The sequence below is a fragment of the Lutjanus erythropterus genome, chromosome 22, assembly GCF_056507025.1.
Source record: "Lutjanus erythropterus isolate fLutEry1 chromosome 22, fLutEry1.hap2, whole genome shotgun sequence".
In the NCBI taxonomy this organism is placed as follows: domain Eukaryota; kingdom Metazoa; phylum Chordata; class Actinopteri; order Lutjaniformes; family Lutjanidae; genus Lutjanus; species Lutjanus erythropterus.
Window position 1 is genome coordinate 10,164,128 of NC_139338.1, and position 17,201 is coordinate 10,181,328.

At 40.6% G+C, this 17,201-nt stretch overlaps 1 long non-coding RNA gene across 1 annotated transcript in view; it reads left to right on the top strand.

Annotated features, from left to right (window-relative positions):
• LOC146306656 (uncharacterized) overlaps positions 1 to 17,201 on the top strand; it is a 98,853-nt gene that overhangs the window by 37,409 nt on the left and 44,243 nt on the right. Inside the window, exon 2 of the long non-coding RNA XR_014768954.1 lies at positions 3,804 to 3,868. This is a non-coding gene — a long non-coding RNA (uncharacterized LOC146306656). The remainder of the gene's footprint in view (positions 1 to 3,803; positions 3,869 to 17,201) is intronic.

Here is a 17,201-nt window from a genome sequence, read left to right on the forward strand (position 1 = left end):
ATACATTAGTACCGGAGCCATGGTGCCCCAACACTATAGAAGCCCCATGAACTGACACATGAACGACAAAGACAAAAAAAACCACATCCTGTTACCGTCCTCTGGCTCTGGTGGCTAAAACATGAGAGTGGACACGCCCTCAGCATTTTAGAGCAGAGAGATATTTTTTTCATCATTCAAATTTGGCTGGGTGCTTAATAACATGTTTATGTGGTGTGACAAATACAGGACACACATTTCTTGTTGCTTTACAGTATTTTTTAGGACAAAATCATCTCAAATTGGATGTCCGTGATCCAATGTGCATCTATTGTGGGTGTCCTTGACATGAAAAATTTTGGGAAGCCCTGGTCTACATCACTCTTTTCTAGCTTGCAGTCTTTTTCTTCCCTTACCTTGCAGATGCATTGCAGCATATCTTGGCATATTACCGCCACCTGTTGAATAGTGTGAAACAATTGGCAGGAATGTGTACTGGCATGTGTGTCCTCGTGCACATGCAGTAGACAAACAAAATGGTGACCAACTCAAAGAAAACCTGCTCCATAGTTCTACTATCATCTGAAACTCCAAAGGGAACATTTAAAACATCACACTGCCAAAAGGTTACCATGCTATGATGTGTCAAAGAACATGACAAATGTAATGAAGTAAAACTTTACCCCCACATCACTGCACCTTAGTTAATATTGCCTATTTCCTATCATTAGCATATCAAGAGTCCAGATATCCAGTCTTAAAGTTTTATGTATAAACCAATCCACATTCAGATTTCTCCTGTATCATGTGTTCTAAAATCTCATCCAAACAATCTGGCATTTTATACATTCAGTCTAATATAGAACTATTATGCCCAAACGAGGGATAACATCATCATCAAATTATCTGGATCAATGGTGAACTTCATTACAGCTCTTCATGCCCTTGTCGCATCAAAACAGTTTATACTCGCATATTTTTGAAGGTAACTTGTGTGCCAACCATCAAAATGGCTGGATAAACCAGCATCTCACATTAAGAGCTGATACATGTAAAAAAAACAAAAAAAACAAGCAACACAAATGTGAGATTTATGCCTTATTGGACATGTATTTTTCAATTTTTCAGGGTAAAGGACGAAGGATGAGAACTAACTGGTTGGTTTGGCAAATGGACTTTTGGCTAACTATCCAACCACCATTAAAGAGCAGAACACACCCTTTTACTTGATCTCCAATTATATAATCTCTATGTGAAGTAAGCTCCTATATAGATATAATAGACCAGAACAAGTACTCAAAAAGTTAAACAAACTCGACCAGTCACCTTCTCTGCTTGACCCTTAGCACAGTTTCTGCTCATGTTTCCCTCATAAAACTGACTGGAAACATTTACAGTGCCACTGTACCTAGATGACTAAAGTGTGTGTTTGGTCCTCAGTGGGGTGTGAAATGTAATGGTTGCATTGTTCTCCAGGTGGGAGAGAGAGAGAGGACATTAAGCCCGCTGTGCCATCGCTCCCTCAGGCCTGACTGTGTGCACAAATGCTGCCCCGTCATAGTGGGTGTTTGTCCATATGTGCACATGTATTTACATGCAAATGTGTTGAAGTTAATATTTAACTCTACTCAGGTCTCATATATTGTGTGTTTGGATTGTGTACGTGTTCATTTTATAACTCTATGTCTGTTTGTGTCATCTAAACTGTGTTTATAGGGTATTTGGGTGTACTGTATGCATGAGTTTGTGTGTTTTTTTGTGTGTGTGTTTTTTGCTGGTGTGTGCCTAAGTGGCCATTGTGCAGACACTGTGTAGGAGAGGGAGACCAGCTCGCAGCATAAAGCCACCAGTCCAGCTCAGAGGCTCCACCAGCAGCCAGCCAGCCCCACTCGGCATGCACCTGGCGTCCCCTCACACACACCACCATTATTAATTGCTAATACATATTTATGTGGCACAAATTTGCCATTTGTTTATGCATAAAATTATCAATAGCGCAGGGCGCTTAGCCAGAGAAAACGGTGACCTTTTTAAAGAGTAATAAATGGAACTCTGTGTATGTGTGTGCGTGCATGTGTGTGTGTGTTTATCTAATGGCCGATGTTTAAGAGGGAGGTGTTGGGTTGGAACAAGGGGAGGAGGGTGGCAGTTTTGCGGCTGGACGTGGCAGAAAGGCAGCTGAGGCCTGCCAAGAGGAGATCCACTGATCTGGATGTTTACCCACAGTTTGTATTTCACACAGGCAATGTTCTGTCTTTGTCCTCAGCTTCATTAGCTGTGTCCATGTTCACAGTGTCTGTACTGCATGTGTCTTTGAATGTGTGAGGATGAATTTGTGCATATACTGTAAGTGTATCAGTAAGCATAGTTTTTTTTTCTCCCCATCTACAAATACGCAGAAGTATGTAAGTCTAGAGGAGTTGTGAGCACAGCACCCACAAAGGCCACACCCACTGACACTCTAAAATAAGAGACTTGTGACTGAATAGACCAGAGTGGGACAAACTGAACTAGATTACATTTGTCAGGACTGGTTTGTACAGGACCTGGCTGCACTGGTGCTGTCTAAAATAGACTGAACAACTGTATGTACTGTATACTGTAATGTATGTACTGTCATGTCTGTGGAATTAATATGAAGTTATGGCCAGCAGCCTGTTAGCTTAGTTCATCCGAGCACAAAGACCAGAAACAGCAGGAACCGGCTTACCTTGCTCTGTCTGAAACAAACAAAATCTCCTACAAAGCTTACTCATTAGTCCATTAGTGTTAAACCATTGTTTTACTCAATGTATTCCTTGGTTCTTTGATAAGATTGTGAGGCTAGAGAAGTAAGCTTGTGACTGGAAGGTTGTTGGTTTAGTCCACCAGACTAGCACGATAAATCTGGATGGAGAAATTGAAGTTTTGTTTTGTTACCTTAGAATGAAACAAGGTTGTGGGTCCTCTTCTACGGAGGCCGCCATGTTGCGCAGCCCTGTTTCTACAGCAGCCCAGAGCTGCCAAACCAAACACTAGATCTAGCATTTTATACTAGTTTCATGGCCACCATAGGTTCTCAGACATGTTTGGAAAAGGAGAGAGAGATAAGGTGTGTGCAGTCTGCAAGCTCACTGTTAGAGACCAGTACATCCTACACCCTGGTCCTTTAACTCATTGAAAACAAAGCTAGAGACAAGGTGCTGCCAACAATAAGCAAACCTTCAGGATAAAACAAGACGGTGCAACACTTGCTTATTTGTGTTTAAATGAATTAATCGAGTTTCTTGTTTCTTCAGCACAAGTGTTGTTGCTCCTTTTGTTCTCCTGCACAATGAATTCAACATGAAAGCAAGCATAACAAAAGGAGGAGGATTCATTCTGCTCTGCACACTTCACACAAAAGACATTACAAGAACAAACACGTTTTTAAACAGTGCATTCAGTTGTTCGAAGTGTTGAGCTACTGACCTACACATATTTTTACACTTTGCTTCATCTCGTACTGAAGTTCATTTCAGTTCTTTTTCTCTTCATTCCTCATTCCCTTTCTTGAGGAGTTCATGTCTCTCTTTCTTTTTTCTCCTTTTACAGTCATTTTCGTCTTGTTGGTTCATCTCTGCTTTGCTCTCTGCTGTCCCTCAGTGTTTCTGAGTGTCTTGTCTGCTCCACACTTTTTGCCTCCACATTTTTTTCAATCTTTTCTCCTCCCTCTCACTGTAATATCTGTGAATTGTCTGTGTGTGTGTGTGTGTGTGTGTGTGTGTCTCACAATGTTACCATTGGCCTGGATGTTTCTCTGAGTGTGAAATCCAGCTAAACCTCTCTCTGTTTCTCTTCACCAGGGTCTGTTGTCTCGCTGATGGGTATCCACTTTGCAGCAGAGCCACCTCTCTGGGGATGCTTGTAGGTCAGCTACTATTTTCATACCACACACACACACACACACACACACACACACACACACACACACACACACACACACACACACACACACACAGACACACACACAGACACACACACAGACTTACTGTATAGAAGTATGTAAGTTCTCCAGGGACTCTGCTTTAAACTGTGACAAACAAACACACATAGAACTGGGTTGAGTAACAGTGTCAGTCATGCTGACATGCTCTCTGTCCAAAACACACGGACACTTTCCCTTTCTCTACCTCTTTCTGTAACCCAGCTTTTATGTGGCCTTCATGAGGTCACACACAGGGCTCAAGTCAGTTTCCATGACTACACAGTCAGCATCCAGCCAATCGGCATTCTCAGCTGGCCTCCATGGGGCCAGTGGGCAGCCAGTAAGCATCATATCTGTACATCTGACATGGAGGGTATGGAGAGGAAAGGGTGTGTGTGATTGTGATTGTGTGTGGGGACAATGGGGATTAGCTGACAACATTTAAGATTAGTCTGGCAAAAAAAAAAAGTATTTATAGCATTTATAGTTAGAGCCCGACCGATTGATTTTTGGGGCTGATACCAATATTAGGGAGTAAAAAAATGGCTGTTTACAATATATCAGCCGATGTACGGTATGTAGAATATATACATAAACACACATATTGTTATCACACTTGAAACAAGGATATGTAGGTGAGTAAAAATTAATGTACAACAATTACAAAAAACAAAACTGAGCTGTTTCAGCAACATCTCACAGGTGGATACATTTCAAAAGTGGTTATATTAGCTGAAGATCACATTTTAACCTCTATATTTTCTTCATACTGAGGCTGAAAATAGTATTTCCAAATTCAGTCCAAAGTTTGTGACACACACTCTGACACTCCTCTTTCACTGAATCAGTCACCACATTCAACATTGAATCCTTGTCCAACTTCCTCAAAGAAAAACTCACAAGAGTCATCAAGCATACAACCAAAATCACAGGCACTACTCAAACACCTTTCTCTAATCTTAACAGTTATGCAGTTAAAAAACAGGCAGACTTCATCACTAAGGACACTTCACACACCCTTCACCACTCCTTTCAGCTACTACCATCAGGCAGCTGCCTCAGAATACCTCTGGCCGAAAAGAGAACTTAGAAAAACTTTCATTCCCACTGCAATATCCACTTTAAACAAGGCCAAACAGTCACTACTTTATAATGCATCTTTGGATACCTGGTGTTATTTATTTATGAAATTGTGCTTTAATGCAGTTTTATGGTCCTTCATGGGTGAATTCTGTTGTTTGTGAGCCCCTAACCTAAGACAATGTTGTATCAATGTCTGAAAGACAAAGACTTTTGAATCTTGAATCCCTATGAATAATGTACAAAATACAGTAGGACACTACGAAAAACATGCCAGGAAACTTTCATCCTGCAGAGAAATGGGAGTCACAGTGAGTCAGTAGTGTCAACTTGGGAACTGTGACTAACAACCCAAATACAGATGAAAATAATAAAAGAACAAAATCCCCTCAGTGGACTTGACATCAGACACTGTTTATCAGGTAGACTTCCTCCTGGGAGAGAGAGCAACATGACCACCTTTTTCTTTTCATCACCTTTCTACAAAGCTGAGCAACTTTTTTCCATCGACTTTCTCCATGCTCCTCTGCATAACCAGTAAATTATTGCTGGAGATGGTCACATTTAAGTACACAAATATTACAATATCTGTCTCTGCTGAAACTACTGGGCAGGCTGACAGTTTGAATTAATATTCAAGCATTTCATCTACATTATCGGTAGCAAATCGAGCTTTCCAATGGCTAACAGGCAAATGAAAACCATGACATGTGAATAAAAATAAAAACAAAAAACAACCAAATCCTGCAGTAGGCACAGGTTTGGAGAGGTGACTAGCGCAGGAGTTGAGAGTAATTAAGCTGGAATCGAGAGAAAAGTATCCTGAAGATTTGGAGAAACAGAAACCGCTGTCAATTAAACCCCTGCCATTGATAATGCACCAAACAAGTAACTAATACTCAGATACATTTTTGATAAGAACCAGTAGTTTTACTTTTAGTTGAATAATATTTCAGCAGTGTAACAGTACTCCTAATAGAGAGCAGATTTTCAGTGCTCTCTCCATTACTGCTGATTTTGCAGTCTCGCTAAAAAAGTAAGTAATACTCTAAAATAAAAGATTGGGGGAATGGTGTGAAAATAGGAAACATTTAAATAAAGAAGTTATGCTATAGATGAAACTATATATTGAGAAAATGTGAATCATAAAATTATCTTGCAAACTTTATCTGGCTCCAAGGCCAGTAATTTATGATCCCGGCAACGTGCCAGTACAGTATACTGCATACTACATGCTATATATTTGCCTTAAAAACCTGGATGTGTTATTGGTATATTTCATTTTTGTTTTACTTTGCTTCCAAGCAGGGTTTTGGGAATGTTGACATTTTGACATTTGACCAACTAATTTGTGCTCAAATGCAACACTGTGCAAATCTTAGCCAATACCCTGGTATCTGCTGCTCATGTGTCCTCTGCTACTACGTTGCTCAGATGCTCACTGTGCTCCCTGATTTCCAGCATTGGAGATTGAACTGCGGCCCTGTGAGTGTGAGAGTTGAGAGGGCCAAAAGGTAAATGGTCAGAGAACAGCATATGGAGAGTAGGGAGAGTGGGATTGTTTGTTTGGGGAAATGCAATCTGTGGGATAACGGGACAGCAAAGGACAGCTGAGACAAAAGAGACATATGGAGCTTGTTTAATTTTTTAGTACTGAAATACCTCTGAGGTCAAATTGTTCCTCTGTTTTTCAAGATTTTTAGTCTCAGAGAGAGACAGACAGGTAAGATGGCAGACTGTCAGACAGACAGACAGTGAGGTGTGAGTTAGGTCAGTTTAGTTGGGACATATGGCTCCTGCCAGAGACTCAGTAGTGAGGCCATGAGGACAAAATAGGAGAGGAAAGACCCACATGCCATCTGCACAAGGGACAAAGATGAGTGGAAGATAGCTTGAGTAGTGTTTGTGTGTGTGTGTGTGTGTGTGTGTGTGTGTGTGTGTGTGTGTGTGTGTGTGTCTGTGTGTGTGTGTGTGTTTGTGTTTGTGTGTAGAGAGGACAAGTACAGCCCAGTAACAATGATACACAAGCACGCACATAGTGGACATAGCCCTAAAAAGGGAGCATATGCACATTTTCATAGGTACACAAACTTTCAGATGCAAACAAATCAAGTAAACACACTCACACTAGCACACACGCCCACACAAACAGAGACTTTGAGGGAGACAGACTCACTGCTGTCTCTTCATCTGCCAGAGCGGCCATCCAGAAAACCCTGTCCTCAAATCAGATAGTGTGTCTGTGCATGTGTGCTCTTTCTCTCCTTGCTGTCAGATACCACTGGGGTGGTATGCTTCACAGGGCATTACATTGTCTGACATATGGGTTTTGCTCCTCTGCTCTGTCCAGGAAACAAGGCCAAGCGGGCAGCCTCAGAATGGAACCCTTGGGTTTGATGCAGTTTCCATCACGTCCAGTTGTCTTTAAAGTCTGCACAGTGAAACTGGGGTACTGATGGGCCTCCGCTAACGGGGTCACCGGCCTCAGCACTGGGTCACTTTGTTGTGTGGTGGTTTTCTGTTCAACTTCTGGGTCAGCTTCTGGGAGAGCAGGTTGTTAGCATGAGTTAATGTGACAGACACACTTTATGTGAATAGCTCACTTACTTGCTGTTGCCCCTAAACAGTCTTGCTGTGGGTTTCCATTCATCAATCCACAGAGACGTACAGCTTTCTTGAGATAAATCCATTCTACTGTACAATCCTGTTACATTTATTTTTCCAGCAATGCACAGTAACAATACAGAAGCAAGCAGGGACTGTTCTGAAAACTTGTACAAGTGTACTTCTACGTATGTGTGTGATATTCCATTACTTTTCTTTGGAGAATTCAATAACTTCCCTAATTTTTCACAATGATATTCCAGAAGTCTTGACCAGTGGAATTATGTAAATAAAGTAATGCACTTTGAACATGATACATGCACAATATGTAAACTTCAAGCAGGACTTATTAATTTTAAAGACATGGGGCACTGGCCCCCACCTGAGTGCTTGCTTTTTCTGATGTGTGTGTTTGTATGACATGTGGGTGGGTTGGTGTGTTTACTGACATGTGGGTGCTGAAGAGCTGATGGTATAAACAGATAAAGCTGTGATGGAGGATGTACGCTCTTTTGTTTGAGCATAAGAGACAAACGGCTGTCCGAAATACACACACAAGCATGAATGCACACATACACACACCACCCCCACTCTGCAGTGTGTATACACCACACGTCAGGTCTTAAGTGCTTGGTAACAAAGGGTGAGTTTATCCCTGGGTTCCACTGTAAATACAATGGTGAGTAATGTGAAGAAGACTGGCCTGTGGTCACTGCATCCATGCACTACTGAGAGATAGTGAATGAGACTGTGTTGGTGGCGGCGGTTGGGGGGTAGTAAAGGACTTTTTAGCGCCTGGTCTGCTTTTAAAGGTGCTGTGTGTAGCATGTTTACTTTGTTGACATTTCCCACAAATCCCTCCCCTCCCAGTCGTGCCCCATGTTAAGTTGTTTTAGGACAAAACAAGAGTAAGAACAAGGATAAGGGTCTTGATAGATTTTATTAATATCTAAGGAATTTCCAGTATGTGTTTTAACATGCAACTAATGTAATACATTCTAAAGAGAGGAGCATCCTCTTTTGTACGAGAAAATCCAGATGATTTCCTGTGCATTGGCATATAAAATGCAAATCTGTTCATTACATTGTAATTTAGTATGGTCACCCTTGTGCAAAAATGAATAATACATTATTAAAATAAAACAAAAGTCCTATCACTTATCAACTGGTGCTCCACCAGCTCTGGGCTGGAATGTCCAAATCATTCTATCTAGAGAGAGATCCAGAAAGTTGTCACTGTCCTCCTGTCCGGTCGTGTCAGTAATTCGATAAGTTAATAACAATAGGCAACCAGCAAATGTCTTTCTTTTTCTTTGTGTGTGCACAATGCTCATGTTTTTATAAATGTGCAAGTTAAATGATTCTTAGTTGAACAGTACCTAACTATATCCTGTAACGTTTGCCCTTAAGGCTTGTGATTTTTCAAACAGAAGTTATGTTTACATTCAGTGTCACAAAAACAAATTTTGTTGAACTAATCTCATCACATGCTCATATGTAGGTGCATTTTCTGTAAAAGCATTGAGAAAAATCAGCTCATTATATTCTGTAAGTTAGGCTGCTCTTGGAAAAACCGTGCTCCTTTCCTTTAGAATTTTTTCTAAGACACAAGAATTTCTCTTTCCAGGAGGTATAAAATTTTGTATTTTAAGTATTTCTTTCTCTTAATACTCTCCATGTCTCTCTTACTAACTGAGGAGATGATGGAGGATGAGGCACAAGTACGGACGTATTAAGGAAAACTAGATACAGCCATACAGGGGGCGCTAGCAGCTTTCTTTCGTGGCACGGCACAACATTTGGTGTAGCTGTACTGTTGTCCAGGTGGAAACTGTAAACTTTTAGAGTGGTATGGCTTATCCACCCTATAGAGTGCCAGAAATTTGTCATAATTAGGGAGAAATACAGAAGAAGTGTGACCCCTGGAGGAAGCTGGGAGAGGGCAATGAAAAACTGGAGTCTCCCGAGAAAACGAGGAGGGTTGCATGTATGCAGCTGTAGAACCACATCTAACCACCTACCTTTCGCCACACTCATCCTTAGGACTCTTGTCAGCAGCTCACAAAAGGCCATCAACATTTGAAGTTTGCTGAAGACACTCTTTTTGACTCTTTGGCCATCCACATATAGGAGGGCTACTGTACAGTCACATACATGACTTTTGAAATCCTCAGATTGTTGTACCAAGACAAATTTCTCTGGTCTCCAAAGTATGTTTTGTCAGGAAAACACACATGAAAAGTGACATTAGATCATTAATACAGTGTACAACATGTTACTGTTGTAGCTGCTGGAGGTGGAGCTAGTTTGAACCAACTTAACTACTATTACTTTATGATTACTATATGCTTTTTTATATTTTTGGTCTTTTCTGGGTGCTGCTCTGGAGCTCTTGTATCTATTCTTAACTTCTCTCCTCCCCCAGACCATGTCTGCTCTCATGGCTATAGCTTGCTGGATTGCTCCCTCACATGACCTGATATTAAACATGCTTGATATCTTCTGGTTGTCTGGTATTAGTGAGCTCTCGATGAGCTCTCAGAACGCATCATTGAACACTTCCTACATGGCGATCGAGCAACGATTTGTGAGCACTGAGTAAACACTGATTTGGCTCTTGGCACTTTTGTCTGCAATCTTCTTACATTGACAGCCAGTGAAAAATCAGTGCTACAATCCTGTTGTGTGAAATCAGCATGAAGTGTAGAGGGCCAACACAGACTACCAGGATTCTCAAAAGAATCCAACTTCCAGCTTCTAATGTCTTAACAGCACTTTTAGCACCTCATGATGAAAATAAATTCCTTTTTTGAATAACGAAGCTCAGAACACATGGAGCTGGTAGAGATTACTCAGTGCTTAAAAACACTTCCAAGCCATGACACAGGGCAAGAACGATCTCTGTATTAATTTTGGCTGAAACATCTGAAATCTCTGAAAACATGGCTGGAATAAAGCTATTGTTATTGTTGCAAGCTGTCTCCATATGGTCAACCCCCCAAACACACACACACAAATACGTACACACACACACACAGATCAGCAGTGGGAGCACATCATCTGTCACCCAGGGCCCAGGCGGAGGGGCGACAGATTGTCCTCGCGGTGTTCCTTCAGGTCCCATTGCTCCAAACACACACACACACACACAAACAATCTGCCCACTGACACACTCTTCTCATAGTATTCCTTCAGAGTGCAGGAAGGGCGGATTCACAGCCTTTATCTCAGAGGAGTATTAAAATAACGTTTTGACACGGCAACACAGAGGTGTTTCCCTGCAGTGTTGTGAGGGCGTGTTTGTCTTTTATACAGTATAGCCAGAACACAGACAACTTATTTTACACAAATGTATCATAGTTTGTGTGGCTTTTATGCCTGTGGCTTTGTTCCTGGAAAGAAGATAAGTAGAATTGCGTGCTGATGAGCGAACACACACACAAACACACACAAAGTGAACAATGTTACAGTTAAAGATTAACCATGTGTGCAGATCAAATAGAGGATCACTATTTGCAGTGCAGAACAAATGAATCTCACATCAATGGCTTTCTGCAGCTATATGATATGGCATAGAGTGGAGATCAAAACAGCAGCATGACGTATTTAACTGTCACAAAACAGCCACATCAATTAAACATCAAGAGCATGCATTCTATAGCCTGACCCAGTGATAATCAAGGGTGTTTTTAGTATCAAAGTGCTGCTCAGCAAACGCCAGGCCTTTAAAGAGCGTCATCCATAAACATTACCTAGCTTTGTTCTTCGCTCTCGGGGAAACCGTACAGACGTACACTCCTTCCTTTCTGTTTTTCCTATCGCTCTTTCTCGTGCTCTACCTGCTCACACCCACCTTATTTCTCCCCCCTTTACCTGTGCACGTGTGTTTGTGTGTGTGTGTGTGTGTGTGTGTGTAAAAAGCTCTGGGACTCATATATTGTCTAAGCTCACACTCTTCCTCGATGCACTTTCTGTTCCTCTGTGGAATTCTTTCTCCTTGAAGAAAAAAAGAGAAAGTGAGATAGACAACAGAGGAGAAGGAGAGCGAGAGATAGAGAGCAGGTAGTTTCATTACCCCCCCTTCTCTGGGTGCCTGGGTTATGGCCAATTAGGCCTATTAGCAACAACAAAACACAGGAAAACACAACAAAACCCAGTCGGCAGGCAGGCAGGCAGGCAGGTAGTTAACGGTGGGAGGAATTGTTATCTCTCCCACCGACAGGAACAAAGAAAACACTCTCCAGAGTGCTGCAGAAAGAATTTATACCTCCCAGTGTTCTCAATTCTACAATTAAACTCTTTACCGCAATTTCCTGTTGGTTGGAGTCTCCAGAGGGACTTTCCAATGCACTGCAGTGATTTTTACACCTGCAAAGTGGTGCGTTATGTAATTAACCAAGTTTGAGACAATCGCTCAGAGGTGCAGAGAAGCCACAACTTTGCAGCTTTTTAACAAGACTCTATTGAGTCTTGTGATGGATGTGGTGATGACACTCCAACCTAATTAATTATTGCTCATTTCAGCTTATTTCAATGTGATCATAGCTCTCTGGCTCCAATGAGTAATCACCTACCTTCATATCTATGGTGAATTTGGCTGATTGATAAAGTGAGTGACACTTGAACTCTGGGTTCTGTTGCAGAGGGAATAGCAACTTATTACATTACAGCATTAACTGCTGAGAAAAGTTACTTGTTAGAATTTTTCTGTGTTACCAACAATGAAAACTTGTGCGTGCTTATTACATTTTCCTGACGATCTAATGAAAAACTGGGTAGAGGCATATTACACAGCTGAAAACAAAAAGAATGAAAGACCTATAGTCTACAGTATATCATGTTTCAGCGTGCAACTGTTGAACCTGTTTCACATGCCTGCATACAAACTATGAAATTGCACAGGCTTTTCAAACCGCATAGACTCACCCAACCAAGGTTCTTTCTAGTTTATTCTTTTATAATGCAGGAGAAGTTTTTCAAAATGTGTGTCAGATAGACGGTTCCTCTGAAGAGACTTCCAAGGCTAAAAAGCCTCTCCACAAGGGCACTAGACTGGATGGTGTTGGAGTAATGACTCGAAGACAGCGTTGATAATGTGGAATTTGTTATACATCCATCTTAAGGTCTGACTTCAGATAGACCGTAGGCTGTGTCTGTCTTCTGCCTCAAAAGAAAAAAGTCACCCAAAGACTGTGTGATAGGTGCACTGCCTATAATATAAAAATCGACTTGGTCAAGGCAAGGGGAAGATCATTGTCTGAATTAAAATAAAAACATTATGGTAGGAAACGGTAAATCTTTCATGTCAAAATTTAATGTTTTGTTAACTCTGACTCTGCAGACATCGGGGCTCTATCACTTTATATCTTCCTTTGCCTCTAACAGACAAGAATCATTATTACTAAGGCCACCAGTAAGATTAGTCACTTAGAAAACATTTTTTTTTATCTTTTGCTGAAACAGCTGATGTTGTTGTTATTCTTGGGCTAACCTGACTGTAGCATCAGGACAGCGGCTCTCTTTTCTCAGACAGAACTAACCAGACCCAACCTGACTCCTCTGGGTTCCCTAAGGCTTTGCATTTTATTCAACAGTTGTTCTATTAAAAAAATCAAATCAGAGCTTGCACAAACAGCCTGGCCAACTTTTTCTGATATATTTTGGAGCTTTTTTTTATCTTGGCCAAGGTCACACATGTAATAATAAATCAGCAAAATGAATGAACATAAAGTAAAAGAGAAATTAGAATGAGAATCAGTTACATAGGACAAGAAGAGTGCTTAAATATTTTTTTTGTCTTCACAAAAAGATGAAGTATAAGTTGTGGAATAACTTTTACAGTAGCTTATAGTTCTAGCAGTGCCCGTTTACCTGGTCACCGAACTTTAACAGTTATATAAATTCTGCTACATCATACGGCAGTTGTATATTTTGACAGAAGTGTTATTTTTTTTAAACTAAATAATTCTAGCTCATTAAATGCAGTGTTTCTTTGAGAGTACCTGTACCTGTACCTATTGCAGCAGTCTACACAAAGAATTGAGAAGTTGTTACTGAAAGTCAGTTGCAGCCAAAGAGGATTACTGGAGATGAAAAATCACAGCAAAAGTGTGAATGAAATTTTCACAAGTACCTGGCTGAATTTGGCTCATGCAGATTTGGCAATGTTATGGCCAGGTGTGATGTGACTTCAGCCTTTTTTTTTTTTTTTTTTTTAAAGAAAAGTGATTTCCCACCTATGTGGCAGTAGAGAAAAGTAAGGATTAGGGCAACGTGGCATTATAGGAAGGATTAAGTCCTGTAAAAACTGTATAAATGTACAAATCCTAAAGATTTATGTTCTGCATCTCCTTTTGTTTCCTTAGTCTATCTCTGTCTCTTTCTTTGACAGTTTCTTAAGACCCTCTCACTCCACGCTCAGACTGAACAGTCTGTGCTCTGTATAAAATCCATTAACTCAACATGCCGATACACAACCATCACCCAAATGGGAGCTGAGTATTGTGTATTGTGTCAGCGTCATGTTGAGGCGCAGGGAGATGCAATCAAACAGAGATGTGCAGAACAAAACGGGCAAAGGATGGAGGGAGAGAGCTGGGGGAGGGAGAGATGGAGGGAGTAGGCAGGGAGGTAAACTAAATGTGACATCTCATATTTGACTTTTCACTTCCCATTTAGCTGACACGTCCAAGATAAGTGGAGGAAAGATTACTGCTCTCAATCTGTTAGACAAAGGCCTGTGTGTGTGAGTGCATTTGTTGTTTCAGGCATGTAAATTTTACATTTAGGGCCTTTAGCTCATTCTCTTATGTGACTGATGATAAATAAGCAGGTCAGAGTTCAGTGCGTGCTTGTGTGTGAGCAGACAATGGTTTTATTTTCACATTGATGAGTTGTGTTTCAGTTGCTAAAGCTTGACTCCTTTTGACAAGTTTTAAAGATAAATTTCTGTTTTATGCAACCTGGGTCTTATTTTCATGGTTGTGGCTATTATTCCTGCTGCTCATGTACTTGCTGATACCCAATACTGAATTTTAGGTTGTATTGGCGGCAAATCTGATACCGGTATCAGCAGGCCTATCAGAACAACCTTAACTTTTAATACTGACCAAAATTTGTCACATGCCATGATTTTGAAAAGTCAGCTAACAAAAGTTGGCATTGAATGTATGTCTTTTGCCAAATTTAGGTTGCATTTTAGTTCGGGAAACTTCTGGCATAGCTGCTTGTTTTGAGATAACATTTAACATTTGAGACTTTTGACTTATTTTGTTCGTTGAAAAAATTTATTTTATTGACTCTAGAATAGAGGAATTTCAAGTGATACACAGGCTGACTTCCTGGTTCAACTTTGTCCAAAAGCACTTGCCATAGTCGTGTTCTCACAGTTCTCTTTTGTAATGAGGCATTATTGCCAATAATTTGTCTACACACTACTCACAAAACTGCTAGCATGGTGACAACTCTTAAGCCCCTTTTACACAGAGATCCTGCAATATTGCCACAAAAAAGGCTCACCTTTAAACAGGCTTTGTGTATTTAGACTGAACTAAGAAGCACCAGCATAAAGCCACACCAGTATGCCGTTTTACACCGTCAACACTGGGTAACCAAAAGAGGTGTGACATAACACAACACAGCTCATAACCTCATGGATTTATAGCATGAAGCTTTTTGTGTGTTCCTGGATAAACAGAACATTGCTTCCTCTGCAACAGATACGAAAAAGATCGCCTTGTGTGATAACGTTCTCTTTGTGTCTGCTGCTTGAAGCAGCTGATGAAAATATGGATAAGTCTGTAAATTAAAGAGCACAGCCATAAACTGCAGTATACATGTCACTCAGCAGTGTCCTCACCTGCCATGCAGGATTACCCTTTTACAGACTTCAGACTGATATGGCCACAATGTGTATTCGCCAAAGAGCCAGAATCTCCAATTGTGCTACAACAGCCACCACCAGCTCTTTTGTCAACCGCAATATAGAGTGTCTTATACTATAGCAATATCTTTATCTATCTATTTACACTGCTGGCCTCTTAATTGTTGCTGGTAAATGAGAAATGTATGGGTGTGGATTCAGTATCTGTCAGCCTCCATATGACAGAATACACATGGTGGATCATACAACAATGTTTATCTGTAGAATAGCTTTGTCACTCATGTGAAAAGACTCATATTGAGGAGTGTGAGCATATATGTGTGTATGTGCGTTTGTGTGTGTGTATGGTTGCTACAACGTGGGTGCCCACTCAAGCGAACAAGAGAGGCTGCAGTTATCTTCACCTCCAATTACACACATTGAACACCTCTGCTGTGTGTGTATGTGTGCACACACAATCACATGCTTTTGTAATCTTTGTGTGTGACTGTTTGACTGTGTTTGTGTGTGTGTGTGTACATACTGTATGTGTGTGCGCGTGTGTGTGTAGCCCCCGCAAAGCCCTGGGGTTACAGGCAGCTTGGTGACAGTGCAGATGGGATAACATATGACATGTGAGTGACTGAGTGAGTGTGTGTATGCATGTGTGTGTATGTGTGTGTTTGTGTGTGTTTCGGTCCATCTGGGCTCCCCTCTGATCCACCGGGGCTCCCTCTGCTCTCTGTGGCCCACTGGGGAGCCGGCGGGACGACAGAGCGACAGAGCGCAGAGAGCAGAGAGGCCTGCCTACCTTCAGCCTCTCACCTCCACCAACTCTCTTATAACAACAGCGTTAAATAAATGGTTTTATGGATTTTCAGATTATACCTTAAAATGACTTTCTCATGATTCTTAGTACAAAGTAGATCTGATTTTCTGTTCAAGATCTTTGCATTCAGTGTAGTATAATTTTTGTTTAATATTTCATTGCATTTTTTATATGAACTCCCATAAAGCATCAGATTGTCCTCAAACTATATAAAACTAAATATGAAATAATAAGGTGCATATTGTAGTTAGCTAAAAGTAACATGGCAGCTGCAAAGGCATGACTAAAATAATATGAAATTATTTAACTTCAGTTTTTGAAAATCTTATATGAAGTCCTGACTGTTTTTAAAGCAAGCAGCCATTATAAATTAAGGGAAGGTGTTTTGGCAAATGTGCTAATATACTAATATTTTCTAGGATGAAATATGAGATTAGAGACAAAAATTACAAAATGCATCTCTTCTTCATCTGCATAGTGTCAGTGAGACTGTGGTCGGTGGATAACATTACATTACACTAGTATATGCTTTTTATTAACATTGTGAGGAAACTTTTAAATGAACATCTTTTAAAAAGTGAATTAACAGTAAATAGAAATTATGGACTATCAAGTTTATGAGAAGATGATGGTCTTAAAATATTTAAAGTCAGCAGCATGAGGCATAAGACAGGTCATGTTTACTTTTTTGACAATTAACCAAAACTACTGACTTTCTGAAAGGTTGCTGTTTTTGACAAGGAAGAAGAATGCAAGGAATAAAAATAAAATGCTTTATCTGTGGTTCTGCTGCACCAATTCTGGTCCTTTTGACCAAAATAAAAACACTCCCATGAGTCCCATAACGATAAAGGAGTGCAGTGCTAAATCAGAGTATTTTATTAGTCTAAAGCTAACTACTA